We start from the raw sequence: 22750 nt of genomic DNA, 5'->3' as shown, positions 1-22750 counted from the left end.
AAATGCCCTTTTGAGACGGACAAAGGCCACTTTGGCCTCACAAGACCAGTGAGCAACATCCGCCCCTTTCTTAGTGAGTGCCACCAAGGGGGCCACTATAGACGAAAATCCAGCGATGAACCGTCTATAAAAATTTGCAAAGCCCAGAAAACGCTGAAGTGCCTTCAAACTAGTGGGCTGCACCCAATCCAGGACTGCCTGTACCTTAGTACCCTCCATTTGGAAACCTTCTGAGGAGATAATATACCCTAGAAATGCGATTTGCTGGACTTCAAATTCGCACTTCTCCAGCTTCGCCCCAAGCTGGTGGTCTCTGAGTTTCTGGAGGACTAAGCGTACATGCTTCCGATGTTCCTCCAGGGAATGGGAGAAGATTAGGATGTCATCTAGATAAACAACTAAAAATCTATCCAAATATTCCCTGAGCACATCGTTCATGAATTCCTGGAAGACTGCCGGGTCATTAGAGAGCCCAAAAGGCATCACCAAATATTCATAATGCCCTGAGTGGGTATTAAAGGCAGTCTTCCATTCACTCCTGAGGAAGCTGGGTGTCAACACCAGCGAAACGCGTTGAGTTAGAGACTGCCGGACACATCCTCAAAATAACCCTCAACATCGCTGGACTTTTTTCATCTTCATTACCCTTACGGCACCAATTGGACAGCATTTCCCTGGGCATTTCCATTTGAGGAGAAATTGGAGATTTCCCTATCCGCTTGAAACGCCTGCATTGGTATGCTTAAAAGGGACATTCTATCACTCCACTGCTTTCATCAAATTCTCCTAAAATAAGCTCATGGACCTAATTCCAGAGGAAGTCCTAGCCGGGGTATGATCAAACCTGTATTGAGGGTATATGTGGATGTGCCACTTTATATGATCATTTAACTTTTAACTATGATGTTTTAGGCATTGTGATTTTTAAAAATATTACTTTTATTAAATTTATTACATATTTCTTTCAACATTACCTACCGTCCTGAGTTTTTTTTAAATCAGAGTATCATTTTTATTTCATACAACCTAGCGCTGGTGACCACTATCTGTATTGTTTATCTATTTCATTGAGGATTTACCACCTCATACACCAGCAGCTTCCTGACAGCGCACTCTATCTATTTTCTTTATACGCTTCCATTCATCCCCCTCTCTTATTCGGATTAGATTGTAAGCACCGCGTAGGTCAATCTTAGAAAAAATGGTGGCAGTACGAAGCTGGTCAAACAAAACCGAAATGAGAGGCAGTGGGTACGAGTTTTTAATCGTGATACGGTTCAATTCCCTGAAGTCGATGCAGGGTCTCAAAGAACCGTCCTTTTTACCCATGAAGAAGAACCCCGACCCAACTGGGGACTGTGAGGGTCTGATAAATCCCTTAGCCAAGTTCTCCTGAATGTACTCTGCCATAGCCTGAGTCTCAGGACGTGACAGGGAGTACAACCTGCTCTTGGGAAGCTTAGCATCCGGCAACAAATCAATGGCACAGTCATAGGGGCGATGGGGAGGTAGTACCTCCGCAACTTTTTTGGAGAACACATCCGCAAAATCTGCATAACATCCTGGCAATCCTGGCAAACTTAGCTGCGAGAGCCTGACTGGAAGGCTCAAGCAACTCCTGAAACAATCACTACCCCAACTAAGAATCTCCCCAGAGACCCAGTTAAATTGAGGGTTATGGGCCCTTAACCAGGGTAACCCCAAAACCAATGGGGCAAAAGAACAGACAGTCACATAGAAAGACAATTTTTCAGAGTGTGTGGCTCCAATAAACAAAGGAATTTGGCTGGTGCAGGAGGTAATTTTACCCTGGGACAATGGTTCCCCGTTTAACCCACAGATCTCAATCTCTGATGCCAAAGGTACTGAGGGAACAGAGTGTTCCAGGGCGAATTGACGGTCCATGAAAACCCCATCGGCCCCACTGTCAACAAAGGCCTCAGTCTTGACAGTTTGACCGAGGATCTCCAAAGTCACCGGAATGAGAAAAGTCTTTTTGGGAAAATCTGACTTCTGGCCTGACAGGATATTTCCCATCACCCTCAGGCCCTGAAGTTTTCCGGCTTTTCTGGGCATGATACTACGACATGACCTTTATTCCCACAGTACAAACACAAACCCTGCTGTCTCCTCCGCGTCTTCTCACGCGAGGAGAGGCGGGTAGCCCCAATCTGCATAGGCTCCTCGGAATATTCCTCAGAGTCTGAGGTTCCCTTGGGAAAAAAGGAAACTGCGGTCTCCCTTTCAAGCCTACGCTCTCTCAGCCGTCTATCCACCCGGATGGATAACTGCATGAGCTGATCTAAGCGATCAGGCGAGGGATATTGTACCAGTTGGTCCTTTATCTGGTCAGAAAGGCCTCTTCGGTACTGGTTTCTCAGGGCTGGGTCATTCCACTGGGTATCATGAGCCAACCTCCGAAACTCCGTACTATAAACCTCAGCTGGCCGTCGCCCTTGCTTTAGGACCGTAATCTGAGCCTCAGCTGAAGCCATCTTGTCAGGGTCATCATAAAAAATGCCCAGTGCCGTAAAAAAAGCATCAACACTTTTAAGCGACGGACAGTCAGGCTGCAACCCATATGCCCAGACCTGTGGGTCTCCTTGTAGCAAGGAAATCACCATGCCCACCCGCTGAATCTCCGACCCAGAAGACTGGGGCCTAAGCCTGAAATATAGCTTACAGCTCTCCTTGAAACAAAAGAACTGCGAGCGATCTCCAGAAAAACGATCCAGGAGATTTACTTTCGGCTCCTTAACCCCTAAACTTGCCGCTGCTGCTGCGGGAGCTCCGCTAGCGGCCTGCGGGGTGTTCATTTTAATGGACATCTCATTAAATTGTCGAGTCAGGACCTGCACCTGATCGACCACCTGTTGCAAAGTATTTTGAGGGGTATGCTCCATATTCCCACAAAATTTCAACAGGAGTAGGGCTGCTGAATATGTTACGCACACCAGTGCTAACAGGAGTTTACCGGTGTATGAACAGAGAGGGATGCGAGGCAAAACAAACTCACAGACAGTATAACACAACATACACAGGAGGTGATGGAATAACTAATAAACACAAAATGAACGGGGAAGCCCAAAGGCTCAGGAATTGATTGTCTCCCTAGTGTCAGGAATGCTCAGATGGAATAGAGCGGACAATGAAGCGAGATGTAGTGATTTAACATGTGGAGCACCCAAAATGATGTTGCTAAGAGCAACAGGAAAAACCCCAAAGGGTTACCAACGGGTGTGGGAATAAACTCCATGGTCAGAGATAGAAATATAGACACAAGGAGAGTATCCACAATCCTAACCCGCACTTGCAGGGCACAGGTTCATCTTACTGCCACTAAACTGACACCTGGACGCCCTGCACAGTGAGGGAGGATTAAGCAAGCAGGTCTGAGAGTACAGCCGCAAACCTGCTGGGTTCACAGAATAGCAAAAGAACCCCAGCAGGTTAAACAACTGACTCCAGTCTTATTGCTAGGTCCGAAATGGCAGAATGAAGTACCGAATCCCAAGGCCTATTCGCAGTAAGCAACAAGTAAATACAAAGTCACACAGTACTAGCTAACTCTCTGGAACTGACTAACAAACAAAGATTCAGCAGCATTTGCCTAGCCTGAGAGGATGGTTTATATAGCAGGTGCTGTCCACGCCCCACTCAGACCTCACAGACTGTGAGCACAAAACCAGCGCCGGATTCCCTGCCGTGCACAGAGCCTGTAACCACTACACAGTAAAAACCCGGACCGGAGTATCAGCTGCGCTCAGGTTACTTCGCTAACACTTGCCTCCCGGTTGCCATGGCGACGTGGCAGTACAGAACAGGAGATCCTAACAGCTGCATCAGTCCAGTGGTGCTGTCTTGTGCTGCCATAAGTCCAGTGGTGTCCTGTGCTGTATATTATTTACTCCAAATAAAAAGGTTATATACATTACTTATATTATTATCCAAATAATTTTTACAGGGGTTGCCCTGTGTGGTGTAGGGGTACGCTCACCTGTGCTGCATATTATTATAATAGCTCCAAATAAAAGGATTATTATCCAAATAAATTTTACAGGCTTTGTCGTGTGTGTGTGGTTTAGGGGTATGCTCTCCTGTGCCATCAATATTGTGCGTGTATTACACCTGGGCAAATTTCAGCAGGGCCTAGTTTTTTTAAGTGCCATCCTGTCTGCAACTGCAGTACCACTCCTAGATAGGCCAGGTGTTTGTGCCGCACACTTGTGTCGCTTAGCTTAGTCATACAGCTACCTCATTGCACCTCTTTTTCTTCTTTGCATGATGTGCTGTTTGGGGTTTCGTTTTTAAATCTGCCATCCTGTCTGTAACTGCAGTCCCACTCCTAGATGAGCCAGGTGTTTGTGCCGCACACTTGTGTCGCTTAGCTTAGTCATCCAGTCACCTCGGTGCAACCTTTTGGCCTAAAAACAGTATTGTGAGGTGTGAGGTGTGAGGTGTTCAGAATAGACTGGAAATGAGTGGAAATTAGTGTTATGGAGGTTAATAATACTGTAGGATCAAAATTACCCCCAAATTATGTGATTTTAGCTGTTTTTATGTTTTTTTTCCAAAAATCATCCAGATCCAAAACCAAAACACGAAAAGTGCCCGCCGCACATCTCTAGTATTTACTCTGCAGAGAAACAAATTATCCCACCCAAATCTAACTCACTCTGCAAATGTTATATCTGCCACACCTGCAGTGCACATGGTTTTGCCCAACTGCTAACAAATTTGCTGCAGCTATCAGATCTGAATTACCCCCATTGTTACAAGGATCAATGCTGGAATTTAACAAAAGACCAAAACAAGGATGTGGATATGAAAAAACTCTGCATTAATTAAATCCGGCAGAATAAACAAAGGTACTTGTGGAAAAAATACAAAAGAAACCTGGGTACTAATAAGTGGGGTCTCTGGGAACAAGTGCAGATTGAAGAAAAGACTAAATTGGGAGACTCAGGAATCCAGACTTGAAACTAAACTAAGAACTTACAGTGGCAGAAACAAAACTATAACTGGCCCTGACTCTCAGGGCTCACTAACCTTTAACATAAATCAGGGCCAATCACAATGACAGGCCCCAAACATCAATGCGCTGCAAAGTAATTAGGAGAAAGCAGCATGTTCCACCTGATTACCCCAGTTGGGACTGCTCTTCAAACAACAGTACCTTCTCTGACATCTCAGAGGTACTGCAGGTCAAAGAAACAATAGCAGCACCCCTGGCAGCCCAGAGACCTGCAGGCAAAAACATAATAGCAGCACCCCTGGCAGCACAGAGGTACTGCAGGCAAGAACATAATAACAGCACCCCTGGTAGCCCAGAGGTACTGCAGGCAAGAACATAATAGCAGCACCCCTGGCAGCCCAGAGGTACTGCAGGCAAGAACATAATAGCTAGCAGAGTCATTACAGACATTTAAATCAATTTCAATATTCAGGCCATATCGCTCCAATGTTTTTAATTTATAGATCCACTCTGTTTCTATTATTCTTAGAGAGGTGACTAGATCCCCTCCCCTCCATTGGGGTGTCACCTTTTGGATGCCAGTTAAAGTAAGTCCTTGTGGATCTGTGTTATGTTTTTCTGAAAAATGAGCAGGGGCTGTGTGTTTTCAATCCTCTCTTGATATTGTAGATATGTTCTGCTATCCTTATTTTTAGTTTTTTTTTTCTGTTTGATTGACGGGTGCCACACATGCATTCCAATAAGTAGATCACAGCTTCAGTGTGACAAAACAGATGATTTTTTACTTCCTTTTTACATGTGATTTGAAAGTGTTTTTTTATTTAGTTCCTGATTTCTTGTTTCTACAACCTAGGCAGGTTGTGCAGTAATGAAATCCTTTACTTTGCTGTGCAGCTTCTACTTAGAAAATTGCTGGTTAGTTGTTTTCATTTTATTTGTTTTTTTGTATATTACTTTTCTTCTTCAATTCTTCATCGAGTTGCAGTAAGTGCCAATGGTTGTTCAGGATCTTTTCTATTTCTTTGTGGTTCCTACCAAATTGACTTATAAAATATAGAGGAAGTTCTTTAGGATTATCCCTTCTTTTATACTCCGTGAGTTCCCTCCTGTCTAGATTTTTTAGTTTTGAGCTATTTATTTAATATTGATACATTGTATCCTTTTTTGTAGCAATTTGTTCTTCATATCAGGGTGTCTGTTGGAGTAGAAAGAAATGTAAAACTGTTAAAACCTTAATTAAAGACACATTTCTGAATACATAGAAAACGGCTGCGCTGTATGTCAGAAATAAAATATAAGAGAGAGAGCCAACATATAAAAATAAAATGTTTAATAACAATGATAATGAGGTTATTCCAATATGGTAATACCAATAAACAACAATGTGAATAAAAACCACACAACACTTGTCGCAGAGTGTCAGATAGAACTTGAAAACTTCCAATAGGTAATGACTGAGATGAAGGCTGCAGTCTCTATCCACAGCTGCCGATGCTGGCTGCTAATCAAACACTGAGAAATCAGTAAAACAGATGGAGGACCTGCCTTTCCACACACCTTGCACCTTGCACAGGTGTCTCTACTAGTGCATCTCCCATACACCCTGATGGTTACATCTCTGATGCCTTTATGCCAGTAGCAGCCGCTACGGATCACAGCGCTTCAGCCAGCTAAACAGTACACGGCGCGGCATCTCCTCTCCGCTGCACAGCTTACGTGGGCAACGCAGGACACCTGACCGGGGACGCCCGGTTTGCTAACCAGCCCATCGGAGAGGTATTAACTACTGCATTGTATGGGTGTTGCAAAGACATTCAGTTCTGGAACTCCATCTGTTTTACTGATTTCTCAGTGTTTGATTAGCAGCCAGCATCGGCAGCTGTGGATAGACACTGCAGCCTTCATCTCAGTCATTACCTATTGGAAGGTTTCAAGTTCTATCTGACACTCTGCGACAAGTGTTGAGTGGTTTTTTTATTCACATTGTTGTTTATTGGTATTACAATATTGGAATAACCTCATTATCATTGTTATTAAACATTTTATTTTTATATGTTGGCTCTCTCTCTTATATTTTATTTCTGATATACAGCGCAGCCGTTTTTGATGTATTTTTCTCTCTGTTTCTCAACTACACATAGTTGGTCGGCAAGCGCAGTAACTCAGAAATGTATTAATTATATTCATATACTTCTTGTGGTATTTTATTTATAGAGGCGCTCCTTTAGCAGACAATCTATTCATACTCTGTTTTTACATTTCTGAATATTACATTTGTGTATTTACTTACCTTCTGAAGCCATTAAGGTCTCTTTAGACAGTCCAGTAGACCCAAACAGTAAAGTTTTAGTCAGGAGCATATCTGACACATCAATGTTTCAGGCTCCCCCCACCATCCAGTTGGCTCTTTCCATGGAGCTGCTTGTACCATCTGGCTTGGTCTTCTCCATGAAAAGTCTGTTGCGTCTTGACGTGGCTCGTCCTGTCCTTGCTGGTATGTCTTCTATTAAGAAAAAAAAAAAAAAGGTTATTTGAGGAGCAGGAAGTAGCACTTTCCTGCATTGTACAGATCCTCTCAGAGCCATAAGTGGCACTACCCAGCACCCACAAATAGCAATATTAAGAACAATTACATTGAGGCCTGCTATACAGTACTGTAAAAGGCCTCACTGCAAACACATTTCCTAAAGTTCTTGCTACCTCTTGTTGTCCTTGGGATTGACTTTCTGATGTTGGGGTGCTTGAGTTTCTAAAAACAAAACAAAATAAAAATAGGATTTTAATTAGCTACCGGTAACTCCTTTTCTCATAGTCCGTAGAGGATACTGGGGTCCATTTAGTACCATGGAGTATAGACGGGTCCACTAGGAGCCATGGGCACTTGAAGAATTTAATAGTGTGGACTGGCTCCTCCCTCTATGCCCCTCCTACCAGACAGTCTAGGAAACTGTGCCCGAGGAGACGGACATACTTTGAGAGAAGGATAGATGAGGATAGTGGTGAGATTCTGAACCAGCACACACAAGAAGAGGAAAGCCAAGCTAACCAAACTTGAAACACCAAAAGCAACGGCTGAACCAACATTACTTAACCAAGTAAGAGTGCAGGAAGGACGAGGTACTGGGTGGGCGCTCAGTATCCTCTACGGACTATAAGAAAAGGATTTACCAGTAGGTAATTAAAATCCTATTTTCTCTTACGTCCTAGAGGATACTAGTACCAGATTTAGTACCATGGGGATGTACCAAAGCTCCCAAACTGGGTGGGAGAGTGCTGAGGTTCCTGCAGAACTGATTGACCAAACGGAAGGTCCTCAGAGGCCAAAGTATCGAGCTTGTAGAACGTGTTCGAACCTGACCAAGTAGCTGCTCGGCAGAGCTGTAAAGCCGAGACACCCCGGGCAGCCGCCCAGGAAGAACCCACCGACCTAGTAGAGTGGACCTGTATAGATTTTGGACATGACAAACTTGCCGTGGAATAAGCATGCTGGATAGTAAGTCTGATCCAGCGTGCAATCATCTGCTTTGAAGCAGGACACCCAATCTTATTGGGATCATAAAGAACAAACAGCGAGTCCATCTTTCTGTGATGAGCTGTTCTTTTCACATACACCTTCAAAGCCCTCACAACATCCAAAGACTTCGAAGTAGCAGAGGTGTCTGTGACAACCGGAACCACCATAGGTTGGTTGATGTGAAATGCAGACACCACTTTCGGAAGAAATTGCTGAAGAGTTCTTAGTTCAGCTCTGTCCTCATGGAAAATTAAATAGGGGCTCTTGTGAGACAAAACCCCTAGCTCCGACACATGTCTTGCTGAAGCCAAGGCCAACAGTGTGACGGTCTTCCATGTAAGATATTTGATGTCCACCTCCTGTAATGGTTCAAACCAGTCCGATTGGAGGAACTGCAACACCAAATTGAGATCCCAAGGTGCCGTGGGAGGAACAAAGGGAGGTTGAATGTGCAGAACGCCTTTCAAAAACGTCTGGACCTCAGGGAGAGAAGCCAATTGTTTTTGAAAGAAAATGGACAAGGCCGAAATCTGGACTCTTATGAAGCCCAGACGTAGGCCCACAGCAACACCTGCCTGCAAAAAAAGCAGTAAACGTCTCACGTGAAATTCCACCGCAGAATAAGTTCTGCACTCACACCAAGAGACGTATTACTTCCAAATACGGTGGTAATGTTTAGACGTTACCCCCTTTCTGGCCTGGATCATAGTTGGGATAGCTTTATTAGAGATCCCTCTCTGGGCTAAAATCAGCCGTTCAACCTCCTTGCCGTCAAACGTAGCCACAGTAAGTCCTGATAGACGAACAGGCCCTGTCGCAGAAGATACTCGCGAAGAGGTAGAGGTCATGGATCCTCGAGGAGCATCTTCAGAAGGACCGCGTACAAGGCCCTTCTTGGCCAGTCCGGAGCAATGAGTATTGCTTGAACCTTTTCTCTTTTTATTCTTTTGAGAAATCTTGGGATCAGAGGAACTGGAGGAAACACGTACACCATCTGATAGACCCATGGAGTCGTCAGAGCGTCAACCGCCACTGCCTGTGGGTCTCTCGACCAGAAACAATACCGCTTGAGCTTCTTGTTGAGACGAGAGGCCATCATGTCGATCTGTGGATATCCCCATCGACTTGTCAAGCACCTGAAAACTTCTGGTTGAAGGCCCCACTCCCCCGGGTGCAGGTTATGTCTGCTGAGGAAGTTTGCTTCCCAGTTGTCTACTCCCAGAATGAAGACCGCTGACAATGCCACAGCGTTTCTTTCTGCCCAGAGGAGAATTATTGACACCTCTGACATCAATGCTCTGCATTTCGTTCTGCCCTGTCAGTTTATGTACGTTACTGCCGTCACATTGGGGGTCATTCCGAGTTGATCTTAGCTGTGCTAAATTTAGCACAGTTATGATCATTCACACTGACAGGGCTAGTCCACCCCGCATGTCAGTGCCACCCCCCCCCCCCCCCCCCGCAGAAGTGCAAAGGCATCGCACAGCGACATGTCATTGCTTTCTTACCTGCATGAGAAGAGAACCCTGGTGCACTCCAGTAGTCTCTTACCAACGGCTCCCATGCGCCGGCGCACTGTGGCACTGGTGCATGCGTAGTTCCGACCCGATCACTGTGCTGCGAGAAACTGCAGCGAGTGATTGGGTCGGAGTGACCCCCATTGTCCATCTGGACCTGAATTATCCTATCTTGAAGAAGATGTGAGGCCTGCAGAAGGGCGTTGTATATGGCCCTGAGTTCCAGAGTGTGGATCGGAAGGATGACTTGCTGACTTGACCATCTTCCCTGAAACTGCATCCCCTGAGTGACTGCTCCCCAACCTCTGAGGCTTGCGTCTGTGGTTAACAGAATCCAGTTCTGAATTCCGAACCTCCATCTTACGACGAGTTGAGAAGACTGTAGACACCACAGAAGGGAAATCCTGGCCTTTGGTGACAAACGGATCCTCTGGTGCATGTGAAGATGCGATCCACCATTTGTCCAACAGATCGAGCTGGAAGGGTCTTGTGTGAAACCTTCCGTACTGAAGTGCCTCGTAAGAGGCCACCATTTTCCCCAGAAGGCGAATGCACAGATGCACCGATACCCAGGTTGGCTTTAGGACATCCCAAACCATCGACTGGATTACCAATGCCTTTTCTAATGGAAGAAACACCTTTTGTGACTCCGTGTCCAGTATTATTCCCGGGAATGGGAGCCTCTGTGTTGGCTCTTGGTGAGATTTTGGAAGGTTCAGAATCCACCCGTGATACTGGAGGAGTTTGGTTGAGAAACCAATGCTGTCCAGCAACCTCTCCCTGGACGGTACTTTTATCAGGAGATCGTCCAGGTACAGAATTATGTTCACTCCTTGTTTGTGGAGTAGAAACATCATCTCTGCCATCACCTTGGTGAACACCCTCGGTGCCGTCGAGAGACCAATGGCAGGGCCTGGAACTGGTAGTGACAGTCCTGCAGTGCAAACTGTAGATAAGCCTGGTGAGGCGGCTAGGAATTTGAAGGTACGCATCCTTGATATCCAAAGACACTAGGAATTCCCCCTCCTCCATACCTGAGATCACCGCTCTCGGAGACTCCATCTTGAATTTGAACACTCGTAAGTATGGGTTCAAAGACTTGAGGTTCAGAATCGGTCTTACCGAACCGTCCAGCTTGGTACTACGAACAAGTTGAATAGTACCCCTTGTTTAGTAGATGAGGTGGAACTAGAACAATGACCTGAGTCTGTACCAGTTTTTGGATGGCATGCTGTAAAGTTATACTTGCCTCTTGTGAAACTGGCAAGCCTGATTTGAAGAATCTGTGAGGTGGGAGCTCTTGGAACTCCAGTCTGTAGCCCTGAGATATAAGATCTATGACCCAGGGATCCTGGCACGAATTTGACCTGATCTGACTGAAGAATTATAGTTGGGCTCCCACCTGACACCCTTCCAGGCATTGCAGTCCACCGTCATGCTGAAGTCTTTGAGGAAGCAGAGCCTGAGCTCTATTCCTGGGTACCTGCAGTTGCTGGTTTGCGTGGTTTACTTCTTGCGTTGCTCGAGGACGTAGAAGCACCTCTGGATTTTCCCTTGAACTTGGCGGTTCGAAATGGACTGTAACTTAGAGGTCGAATAAGTCTTCTTAGTTGGGGGGCTACGGAAGGAAGATGCGTAGACTTACCCACAGTAGCTGTGAAGATCCATTTGCCTAGTTCATCTCCAAACAATGCCTCTCCTGTGAATGGTAGGTTTTCCACTCCTTTTGTTAAGTTCGTTTAACTTACAGGAAAAAGAGCAATACCTTAAATACACAAATGTTCAGGCCACTGCGACCGTTAAGCGTGAGTGTGAAACCCCTATCAAATGCGTACACGTTGCATAAGCACGCCGTCACGCTGTAAGCACAAAGTAGCTACACGTGCGGCAGAATACACTTTATAACCCCTAACAGGAAAGGAAATGCAACACCAATTGTATATGTAATGTTGTGATCCAACCCAGCAATGAATATTTACTTAAAAGGGGGGTACAACAGAAATACAATAACACAAGAGAAAAGGCTACAATCAATGGATACATACATTTGTTCACCTGCGCCACCTGCTTCCGGTCCTCAGTCAATCTGGATAGATGACCTTCAGAGAATGTGTATGACCGGCCAGGAGGCTTGGCTGTTATACAATAGTCCAAATCATGAAACAAAGGAAACTGTAATCTCTTCATCCATAGGTCAAAGGACTGGTCGTTTACAGTACATGATGGGTCATAGGTGGGTTTGAATAGGTGGGCGATGCCTGGTCCAGGTGCACTTGCAGATTTTCTCCACTGGGTTCCCAACGAATATCAAGAGTACAGTAAATACAGTGTGATATTAATATTGTTCTCCTGCGCATATCTATGCGCAGGAGCGTGCTACTTTCTGCAAACTGAAATCGGAATATTGCCCTTGAAATACCATACAGCTGGATACCAAACACCATCTCCTAACCTAATTCTGTCCCCTAATATACTGTAAAGTTGAATCCCTCTGTTGCTATACCTCTGAAGCAAATGTAACTTGCTGGTGTGGTGCACGTAGGCTATGTGTAAATTATGCACTATGTGGATTAAATATCAGATATGTCTTTGTGGCTTTTCTATGTGAATGCATATGCTACTATATTTACTCATACCACGCGCTAATACGCAGGACTTCATGAGCCAATATACGTAACGCGCGAGTATGCGCACGCACGGCAGAACAAGCACCCGCACGGAGGCCGCTCTGTGTGGTGTTTGCACGTGATGCGTGTGGGTATAATATTTTCTACTTCGACAGTCCACCCTTTGGCAGTCAACAATAACTGCCACACATAACTAATAAAACTGAAAATATTACATATACATTATATACAAATTTCGGGTGACTCTGGGAGAGTTCTAGGCGGGAAATGTATAGCCTAGTGGGATAGGAAAAAGCATGTATGTACGAATTAATGTCTGAAAGGCATGTATCATCGTGCCGTATATATTCTAAGTAAGCTTCGAGGTATTGCGAAGTATACATTAAATCCTTCTCAGCCCGTATTAAGGGTCTGTACATGGGCAAACAAACACTAACAAGTTCTTTTCGGGCAAGGGCCATTAGCCCTCACCTTTCCGGCCTCTTATACCAACAAATGGGGAGCACATTTATCTGATGATACATGGAGGGGAAATGTATGTGTGTGCTTCTATATGTGGATAACATTTATCGACTATGTGTGCTAGTAACTGAAGATTGCAGAGATGCACATAAAAATACATTTACATAAATTTTGGGTATTGTTGAAGTCTTTTCCGGTTGGATGTTTCTGGGTTGAGGGGAAAACAGAAAAAAATGGTGAAAGAAACTGGTCATGAAATTTATTTGCAATCCTTATCATAACACTGTTTCTACGGATGGGTCATAAATCAAATCTGCCGCTGTTACAATGCCCTCGCTCCTTAGACTCATCAAATTTGTCCTGTATTTGCGCCGTGTCAAATTTTGAACACATCTGACTATAAGGCCAATAATTATGACGACACCCAGGATACAGAGAAGAAACTTTCCCACACTCGCAATTACATTTTGCGCCCACTCTCCTAACCGAGAGAACCATTTGAGTGGGTTCAACCATGAGGCCCAGCCAGTCAATTCATTGCCCACAGCCGTCAAGGTAAGGTTGTGCTTCCTTCTGAACTTCCACTTCAACTGCAAGATCACGTCCATCTTTTGATCGATGATCTCCATTGGGTCTTCAGTACTAATCGTAATATACGTACAGCACTTCACACCATGTTGAGTTGCCAGAGTAACACAGTACCCACCTGTCATAGCCGTGACATAATTCAGGACCATCCTGTGCTGGACCAGATCCTTCTTCTAGGCTTGTAGCTCCCTACCCGTATACCTGAAGGTGTCATCATACATCTCGGTGATATTGTCTATCAAGTTTGCCAGCGCATGGATGTACTTATAATTTATAGTTCCTCTGGCAGTACGGGTGATATCTAATGCGAGAAGGAATTGAATCCCGGTGGATTCATGGATCAAATCGGAGGCTGCGTGCTCTGTCCTATCTATGAGGTGTCTCTTGATGATGTGTTCATAATGTATATGAGTATAGGGAGTCTGAGCATTGCGGTGAATGTCTTTCATTTTGTCGTGTGCTATGGTCATGACCTCTGGTAGTACTCTGCCAATATAACACAACCCTTCAGAGCTCGGAGTAAGCCACTTGTACGCTTTCCTTCCACATATGAAGTAGGCATCACCTGGAAGAACATAAGGGACAAAATGCAAACAGAACCATATCACATATTTTCCTTATAAAGAAACTGGTCCCCAGTTCTCTCATTTGCTCAGTACAAGTATCGGGCTGGATGATGTGGGCACAATACCCCTGTGACACTTTTCCAGCCCACATGGTTTTGATCACACATGTATACCTGTATCGAAAGTACTTCCCACTTGTGGCTGTCTTACGTACAAGTTCGGAGTCGATAGGTACTTTATCAGCTCTATGTGAAAAGGTCATTGTCTGGTTATTCCATGTCACTTCCCAAATTCCTGGTATCTGGAAATTGGACATGTTAAAGCACAACAGTGACCTATCTATGTGGTACTGGTGGAGCTTCAAGCTAGGGGGCCTAGATATATTTAATTTCTTGTCCACTGGCTCCCCCCTCCCCCCCCGTAATTCGAGTACCTCATCTATTGTTAAAGGGTATGGCACTAATCCCAACTTACTCTGTCCTTAAGGTACCTGTGAGCACACCCAGCATTCTGTTTAGTTTAAGACCGTACCCACTAATGAGTGGTAATCACTCAAAGGATGTCCGCCAATGTCGATATTACTGTTTGACTGACATCTCTGGATGCACCCATCTTCAACTGTTTTCGCAATGCTTACATATGCAGTATTCATCAGACAATAACCCTTCACATTGCCTCTGAGCTCCGTGACTTCCAGATCTCTTATTGATACCAGCCTTGACCAAAGTGATACGCTGATCCTGGGGTCCTACGAATCCGTACTCTCCATCAGATCCCATTCCAGATCCTTGCTCAACTTCTCAGGGGCCCTCACAAAAAGATTGTCCTGATCAAAAACAAAGTCACAAGAAAAAGCCGGAACACAGTCTCTTGGTGTGGATCCATTTTGTTAAGGAGTAAAAATAAAATAGGGAAAAAAGAAAAATGTAGTGGGGTGTGAAAAAGAAAAAATGTTTCGACAACCGTCCTTGATTTTGCTGCTCTCCATGCTCAGGTGCAGTTCAACAGTCCTGCCTTTTAGCTTTCCCGGAACAGATTCTCTAGTGATACGAGGTTCTCTTCACCTTTCTCTTTGTCACGAGTTTTCTCCGGGTCAGCAACCTTCTTGCAGTGGGATGAGTGGACCCAAGTCTCTCTCTCGGCAACCTTTAGTGCTGTCGTAAAAGGAAGAAATGGGTACTGGCGCTGGCTGGAGTTCAAAATGTAATGAACGACTCAATAAATAAAATATAAAAAGATATATTTCATAAACATTCATCAAAGAGAGGTTTTCCTACCCCTCAAGAGTAAAACATTAGCAATTGCTGAACTATAAAGTACAATTGGTAGGATCCCACAGGGTTAACCCTTTCAAGTATAATGTCCACAGTTCCTGGCTAGGACGCTATTCCACATTTGCCCACAAGTTCAATTAGGTGTAAGGTAATTTACCAGACTGGATTCCAGATAAGTCCCCTAGGTCTCTCATGCAGTTAGGAACCAAATGGCAGATGGGGATGAGTCCAGGTCTTATGAAGAACTTGTGTCGGAATTTAATCCAGTGGAGGCTGAGTCCAAAGATTGCCAGGAGGTGGATGAGGGTGCTGATACTTGCGGTCCTACAAACTTAAGCCCAACGCGTTTCGCTGGTCTGATGGGTGCCAGCTTCCTATGCTCCTGAGGAAGCTGGCACCCATCAGATCAGCGAAACGCATTGGGCTTAAGTTTGTAGGACCACAAGTATCAGCACCCTCATCCTCCTGCTGGCAATCTTTGGACTCATCAGCCTCCACTGGATTAAATTCCGACACAAGTTCTTCATAAGACCTGGACTCATCCCCATCTGCCATTTGGTTCCTAACTGCATGAGAGACCTAGGGGACTTATCTGGAATCCAGTCTGGTAAATTACCTTACACCTAATTGAACTTGTGGGCAAATGTGGAATAGCGTCCTAGCCAGGAACTGTGGACATTATACTTGAAAGGGTTAACCCTGTGGGATCCTACCAATTGTACTTTATAGTTCAGCAATTGCTCATGTTTTACTCTTGAGGGGTAGGAAAACCTCTCTTTGATGAATGTTTATTAAATATATCTTTTTATATTTTATTTATTGAGTCGTTCATTACATTTTGAACTCCAGCTGGCGCCAGTACCCATTTCTTCCTTTTTTGACTATATTACTAAGGGAACTGACCTTCCCAGTACAGGCTGCCGTTGACAGCGCACTCCATCTGTGTATTTATTCTCTTTTAGTGCTGTCATGCCGGTCAACAAAACTTGATACAGAACTTCCCACCTGTCAATGAGGCAACCTGAGCGTAGACAATTTCAAATCATCACATAATCCCCAGGTTCAATGTCATGACAATTACTGTTTGGTAGGTCAGGAATCGCCAGTTTTAGATTCCTTTGCAGGTTTCTCAGTTGCTGGCTCATCCTAACCAAATATTGTACAGTTATTTCATTATTGCACTTCAAATCATCCTGTGGATCTATCATTACATGGTGTTGTCGTCCAAAAAGAACTTCGAAGGGTGATAAGTTAAGCAGTGACCTGGGAGTGGTTCTGATGCTTTACAACACTAGTGGCAGTGCTTCTGGCCACAACAGTCCAGTTTCAGCCATCACTTTGCTCAGCTTGTTCTTAATAGTGCTGTTCATTCTCTCCACCTTTGCACTTGCCTGTGGCCGGTATGGAGTATGCAGCTTACTATTAATACCCATCAGTTTGCACATGACCTGAAAGATTTAACCTGTAAAATGGGTACCCCTATCACTTTAAATCATTTTAGGGATACCATATCTACACACAAATTACTGCACGATTTTCTTTGCAGTGAACACGGCAGTATTTGTAGCAGTGGGGAATGCTTCTACCCAGTTTGAAAAGACATTGGTACATACTAATACATACTTTAAATTCCTACAGGGTGGTAACTGTATGAAGTCGTTTTGTATTACCTGGAAAGGTCCGTCTGTAGGAGGGATATGGGATGGCTCCGTTGGTATTGTCTTACCAATATTCTTCCTCAAGCAAGTAAGACATGTCATTGCTTTCTTACCTGCATGAGAAGAGAACCCTGGTGCACTCCAGTAGTCTCTTACCAATTTGCACATACCTTCCTTACCCAGATGAGTCAGACCGTGTGCCGCCTCAGCTATGCTTGGGAGATATGCCCTGGGGGCCACTGCCTTACTGTGTCCATCTGTCCAAAGTCCTGAGGACTCCTGACCATATCCCTTCGCCTTCCAGACTGCCTTCTCCTGTTGGGAACACAAATTTTGCATTTTGATTAATTGTTGCATGTTTACTGTATTAAATGTCATCAGTTGTGTGATGTTGGTTTGTATGATGGTGCTTGCTACTGATTTTGCAGCTTCATCTGCCCGGCTGTTACCAAGTGAAATTGGGTCTTGGTTGTAAGTGTGTGCTTTACACTTGATAACAGCCACTCTGTCCGGTTCCTGTATGGCTGTCAGAATGTATGACGCATGCGCTACAGGTGTGCCAGCTGCCGTCATGAAATTTCTTAGGCACCATAGGGCCCCAAAATCATGCACCACTCCAAAGGCGCACCTAGAGTCCGTGTATATATTAGCTGACTTACCCTTTGCCAACTCACATGCTCTGGTCAGTGCTACCAGCTCAGCGACTTGTGCTGAGTGAGGTGGGCCAAGGGGTTCAGCTTCTATGATACCTTCGTCATCTACAATTGTGAATCTGGTGCACAGGTTTCCCGAGTCCATCTGTCTGTGGCAACTACCGTCAGTGTAGAAGGTAAAATCTACATCTTCCAGTGGGTTGTCACTGATGTCAGGTCTCGCAGTGAAAGTCTGGTTCAGGTATTCCATACAATCATGCATGTCAGTGTCTGCACTAAATCCTCCTTCACCATCATTCTCATCCTCCACCCTTTGTGCATGACCAGGCACACGTGGCAAGTAAGTTGCAGGATTTAGTGTGCTGCACCTTTTTATGGTGATGTTTATAGGGGCCATCAGTGATAGTTCCCACTTTGTAAACTGAGCAGATGAGACATGTCTGGTTTGGGCGGAGTTTAGCAAGGCTGATACTGCATGTGGTGTATGGATGGTTAAGTCGTGTCCTAACACTACATCTTCGCTTTTACTTACCAACAAAGCTATAGCTGCAAGACTTTGTAGGCAAGTGGGTAGAGACCATGCTACAGTGTCCAACTGTGCACTGTAGTAGGCTACCGGTTTGCTGAAATCATCATGTTTCTGTGTTAAGACTCTTGCCGCTTACCCAGCGCTTTCAGTACCATATAATTCAAAGGGCTTTTTGTAATCTGGCATCCCCAATGCTGGTGCTTGTGACAAGCACTGTTTTAGTCTCTCAAATGCCAGTTCTGACTCATCTGTATGAGAGACCCAATCTGGTTTGTTCGAGGAGACCATTTCTTGCAAAGGTAGTGCCAGGATAGAGAACCCCAGAATCCAATTCCGACAGTACCCACACATTCCGAGGAAAGTGCGGATCTGTTGCTGAGTTTGCAGCAGTCATGTCCCGAATGGCCTGTATTCTGTCAGTGGTCAGGTGCCTAAGTCCTTGCATCAAGCAGTGTCCCAAGTATTTAACCCTAGTCCGGTACAACTGCAACTTATCCTTTGAAACCTTGTGTCCTGTCTGAGAGAGATGAAACAGAAGCTGTTTAGTGTCTGCCAGGAACGACTCGAATGAGTCCGAGCACAACAACAAGTCATCAACATAATGTATTAGCACCGACCCACTCTCAGGGTGAAAAGATTGCAAACAGTCATGTAAGGCCTGGGAGAAAATACTTGGGCTGTCAATGAAACCTTGGGGGAGACGGGTCCAGGTATATTGTACTCCCCTGTAGGTGAAAGCAAAGAGGTATTGGCTGTCAGGGTGGAAAGGGACAGAAAATGCAGAACAGAGATCAATGACAGTGAAGAACTTAGAGGTGGAGGGAATCTGCACGAGGATGACAGCTGGATTGGGCACTACGGGGAATTGACTGTCAACTGTCTTGTTTATCCCCCTTAGATCCTGCACTAGCCTGTAACCCCTCCCCCCCACTCTTTTTCACAGGGAATATGGCACTGTTGGCTGTGCTGGACGTCCTGACTAGGATTCCCTGCTGTAGCAGCCGTTCTATGATGGGATACTCCTAATTCCATCTCTGGTTTCAGAGGGTACTAGGGGATTTTTGGAGCTATCCTGCCACCTTTTATTTGTACTACTACTGGGGCTACATTTGCAATCAATCCAGTGTCCTGTCCATCTTTGGTCCAAAGGGAACCCGGTATTTGCGAGATCATTTCCTCTACTTGCGATGGACATGTGTCTATAACAGTGGAGTGTAACATTAGCCTTTGAGGGGTGTCTAATATATCTTGTACCTCCTGTGCATTGTTCTCAGGGATATCTAAGAACACACCCTCAGGAAAACAGTATTTGACACACCGCATTTTACACAACAAATCTCTCCCAAGTAGATTAGTCAGAGCCAATGCAGCCAACAGGAAAGAATGTTTGGTATGTAAGGGCCCTATCGTAATCTCTGCAGGTCCACTCAAAGGGTACTGCTGCACCTTTCCTGTTACTCCCATTGCCGAAATCGTTTTACCCGTGGTCGTTAAACCTGTGGTGGAGTTTAGCACTGATCTGGCCGCCCCTGTATCTACAAGAAAAGGTTGTTGTATGCCAGCTACATTGACCATGACCTCAGGTTCACTTCCAAGGCCAGCAATCAATTTAACCAGCTGCAGACTACAGGTATGACCTGACCTCTATTGTGTAATGGGACCTTCCTGCAGAGCATTGGCAGCTACGATATGTGCGGTGGATAGCTGTGGGTTTTCGGGGGTCTGCCAGTCCCTCCTTGGTGGGTACCTCCTTTTTTCCCCTCTATCTGGCTCATAATCCCTCTTATGTGTTCCCTGATCCCAGCTATGTGTTTGGTATTGTGGTTCATATTCTAGTCTAGGGGGTCTATATTTAGTATGTGTCCCATTACTCCTACAATTCTGAGCAAAATGTCCCTCCTTCTTACAAATGTAACACAGTCTTGGTCTTCTCCAATAATCAGGGGCCTGGGGTTTAGGTTGGTTGGACATCCCTACCAGCGCCTGTTTACTTACCAGCATCAACCTATCCCCTTGCGACTCCTTGTGTTTAGTGATATTGCGGTCATGCTCAAGTGCAGACTCTCTCAGTGCAGCTACCGTGATACCCCTCCAATTTGGCAGAGAAGTCTGCACTCTGGTCCTCAATGCCTCCTTTAATCTATCCATTAGTACAGAGACAGCTACCTCCCTGTGGTTGGCATTCTCCTTTTTCTCTATCGTCCTAGTGGATGCTGGGGTTCCTGAAAGGACCATGGGGAATAGCGGCTCCGCAGGAGACAGGGCACAAAAGTAAAGCTTTCCGATCAGGTGGTGTGCACTGGCTCCTCCCCCTATGACCCTCCTCCAAGCCAGTTAGATTTTTGTGCCCGGCCGAGAAGGGTGCAATCTAGGTGGCTCTCCTAAAGAGCTGCTTAGAAAAGTTTAGCTTAGGTTTTTTATTTTACAGTGAGTCCTGCTGGCAACAGGATCACTGCAACGAGGGACTTAGGGGAGAAGAAGTGAACTCACCTGCGTGCAGGATGGATTGGCTTCTTGGCTACTGGACATCAGCTCCAGAGGGACGATCACAGGTACAGCCTGGATGGTCACCGGAGCCTTGCCGCCGGCCCCCTTGCAGATGCTGAAGTAAGAAGAGGTCCAGAATCGGCGGCAGAAGACTCCTCAGTCTTCTAAAGGTAGCGCACAGCACTGCAGCTGTGCGCCATTTTCCTCTCAGCACACTTCACACGGCAGTCACTGAGGGTGCAGGGCGCTGGGAGGGGGGCGCCCTGGGAGGCAAATGAATACCTATTTTGGCTAAAAATACCTCACATATAGCCTCCGGAGGCTATATGGAGATATTTAACCCCTGCCAGAATCCGTTAAGAGCGGGAGACGAGGCCGCCGAAAAAGGGGCGGGGCCTATCTCCTCAGCACACAGCGCCATTTTCCCTCACAGAAAGGCTGGAGGGAAGGCTCCCAGGCTCTCCCCTGCACTGCACTACAGAAACAGGGTTAAAACAGAGAGGGGGGGCACTAAATTGGCGTTAGAAATATATAAAAAAGATGCTATAAGGGAAAACACTTATATAAGGTTGTCCCTATATAATTATAGCGTTTTTGGTGTGTGCTGGTAAACTCTCCCTCTGTCTCTCCAAAGGGCTAGTGGGTCCTGTCCTCTATCAGAGCATTCCCTGTGTGTGTGCTGTGTGTCGGTACGTGTGTGTCGACATGTATGAGGACGATGTTGGTGAGGAGGCGGAGCAATTGCCTGTAATGGTGATGTCACTCTCTAGGGAGTCGACACCGGAATGGATGGCTTATTTAGGGAATTACGTGATAATGTCAACACGCTGCAAGGTCGGTTGACGACATGAGACGGCCGACAAACAATTAGTACCGGTCCAGACGTCTCAAAAACACCGTCAGGGGTTTTAAAACGCCCGTTTACTTTAGTCGGTCGACACAGACACAGACAGGGACACTGAATCCAGTGTCGACGGTGAATAAACAAACGTATTCCTTATTAGGGCCACACGTTAAAGGCAATGAAGGAGGTGTTTCATATTTCTGATACTACAAGTACCACAAAAGAGGGTATTATGTGGGATGTGAAAAAACTACCGTAGTTTTTCCTGAATCAGATAAATTAAATAAAGTGTGTGATGATGCGTGGGTTCCCCCCGATAGAAAATTATGGGCGGTATACCCTTTCCCGCCAGAAGTTAGGGCGCGTTGGGAAACACCCCTTAGGGTGGATAAGGCGCTCACACGCTTATCAAAACAAGTGGCGGTACCGTCTATAGATAGGGCCGTCCTCAAGGACCAGCTGACAGGAGGCTGGAAAATATCATAAAAAGTATATACACACATACTGGTGTTATACTGCGACCAGCGATCGCCTCAGCCTGGATGTGCAGAGCTGGGGTGGCTTGGTCGGATTCCCTGACTAAAAATATTGATACCCTTGACAGGGACAGTATTTTATTGACTATAGAGCATTTAAAGGATGCATTTCTATATATGCGAGATGCACAGAGGGATATTTGCACTCTGGCATCAAGAGTAAATGCGATGTCCATATCTGCCAGAAGATGTTATGGACACGACAGTGGTCAGGTGATGCAGATTCCAAACGGCACAAAGGTGTATTGCCGTATAAAGGAAGAGGAGTTATTTGGGGTCGGTCCATCGGACCTGGTGGCCACGGCAACTGCTGGAAAATCCGCCGTTTTTACCCTAAGTCACATCTCTGCAGAAAAAGACACCGTCTTTTCAGCCTCAGTCCTTTCGTCCCTATAAGATCATATCTGCCCAGGGATAGAGGAAAGGGAAGAAGACTGCAGCAGGCAGCCCATTCCCAGGAACAGAAGCGTTCCACCGCTTCTGACAAGTTCTCAGCATGGCGCTGAGACCGTACAGGACC

The 22750-nt window shown here is 45.5% G+C and overlaps 1 protein-coding gene and 1 long non-coding RNA gene across 6 annotated transcripts in view; one reads left to right on the top strand and one right to left on the bottom strand.

The window, feature by feature from the left end:
• The window catches only part of FRMPD3 (FERM and PDZ domain containing 3), a 1010703-nt gene that overhangs the window by 531239 nt on the left and 456714 nt on the right, over positions 1-22750 (top strand). The gene's annotated exons all lie outside the window — the stretch shown is intronic.
• Positions 4828-22750, bottom strand: part of LOC134947566 (uncharacterized) — a 32430-nt gene continuing 14507 nt past the window's right edge. The window contains exons 2-3 of the long non-coding RNA XR_010182626.1: positions 7266-7478; positions 4828-6170 (exon numbers count right to left, since the gene is read on the bottom strand). This is a non-coding gene — a long non-coding RNA (uncharacterized LOC134947566). The remainder of the gene's footprint in view (positions 6171-7265; positions 7479-22750) is intronic.

Source organism: Pseudophryne corroboree, chromosome 8 (genome assembly GCF_028390025.1).
Source record: "Pseudophryne corroboree isolate aPseCor3 chromosome 8, aPseCor3.hap2, whole genome shotgun sequence".
Lineage (NCBI taxonomy): Eukaryota > Metazoa > Chordata > Amphibia > Anura > Myobatrachidae > Pseudophryne > Pseudophryne corroboree.
The sequence above is the reverse complement of the archived record's forward strand: the minus strand, read 5'-3'. Positions and strand labels throughout refer to the sequence as shown.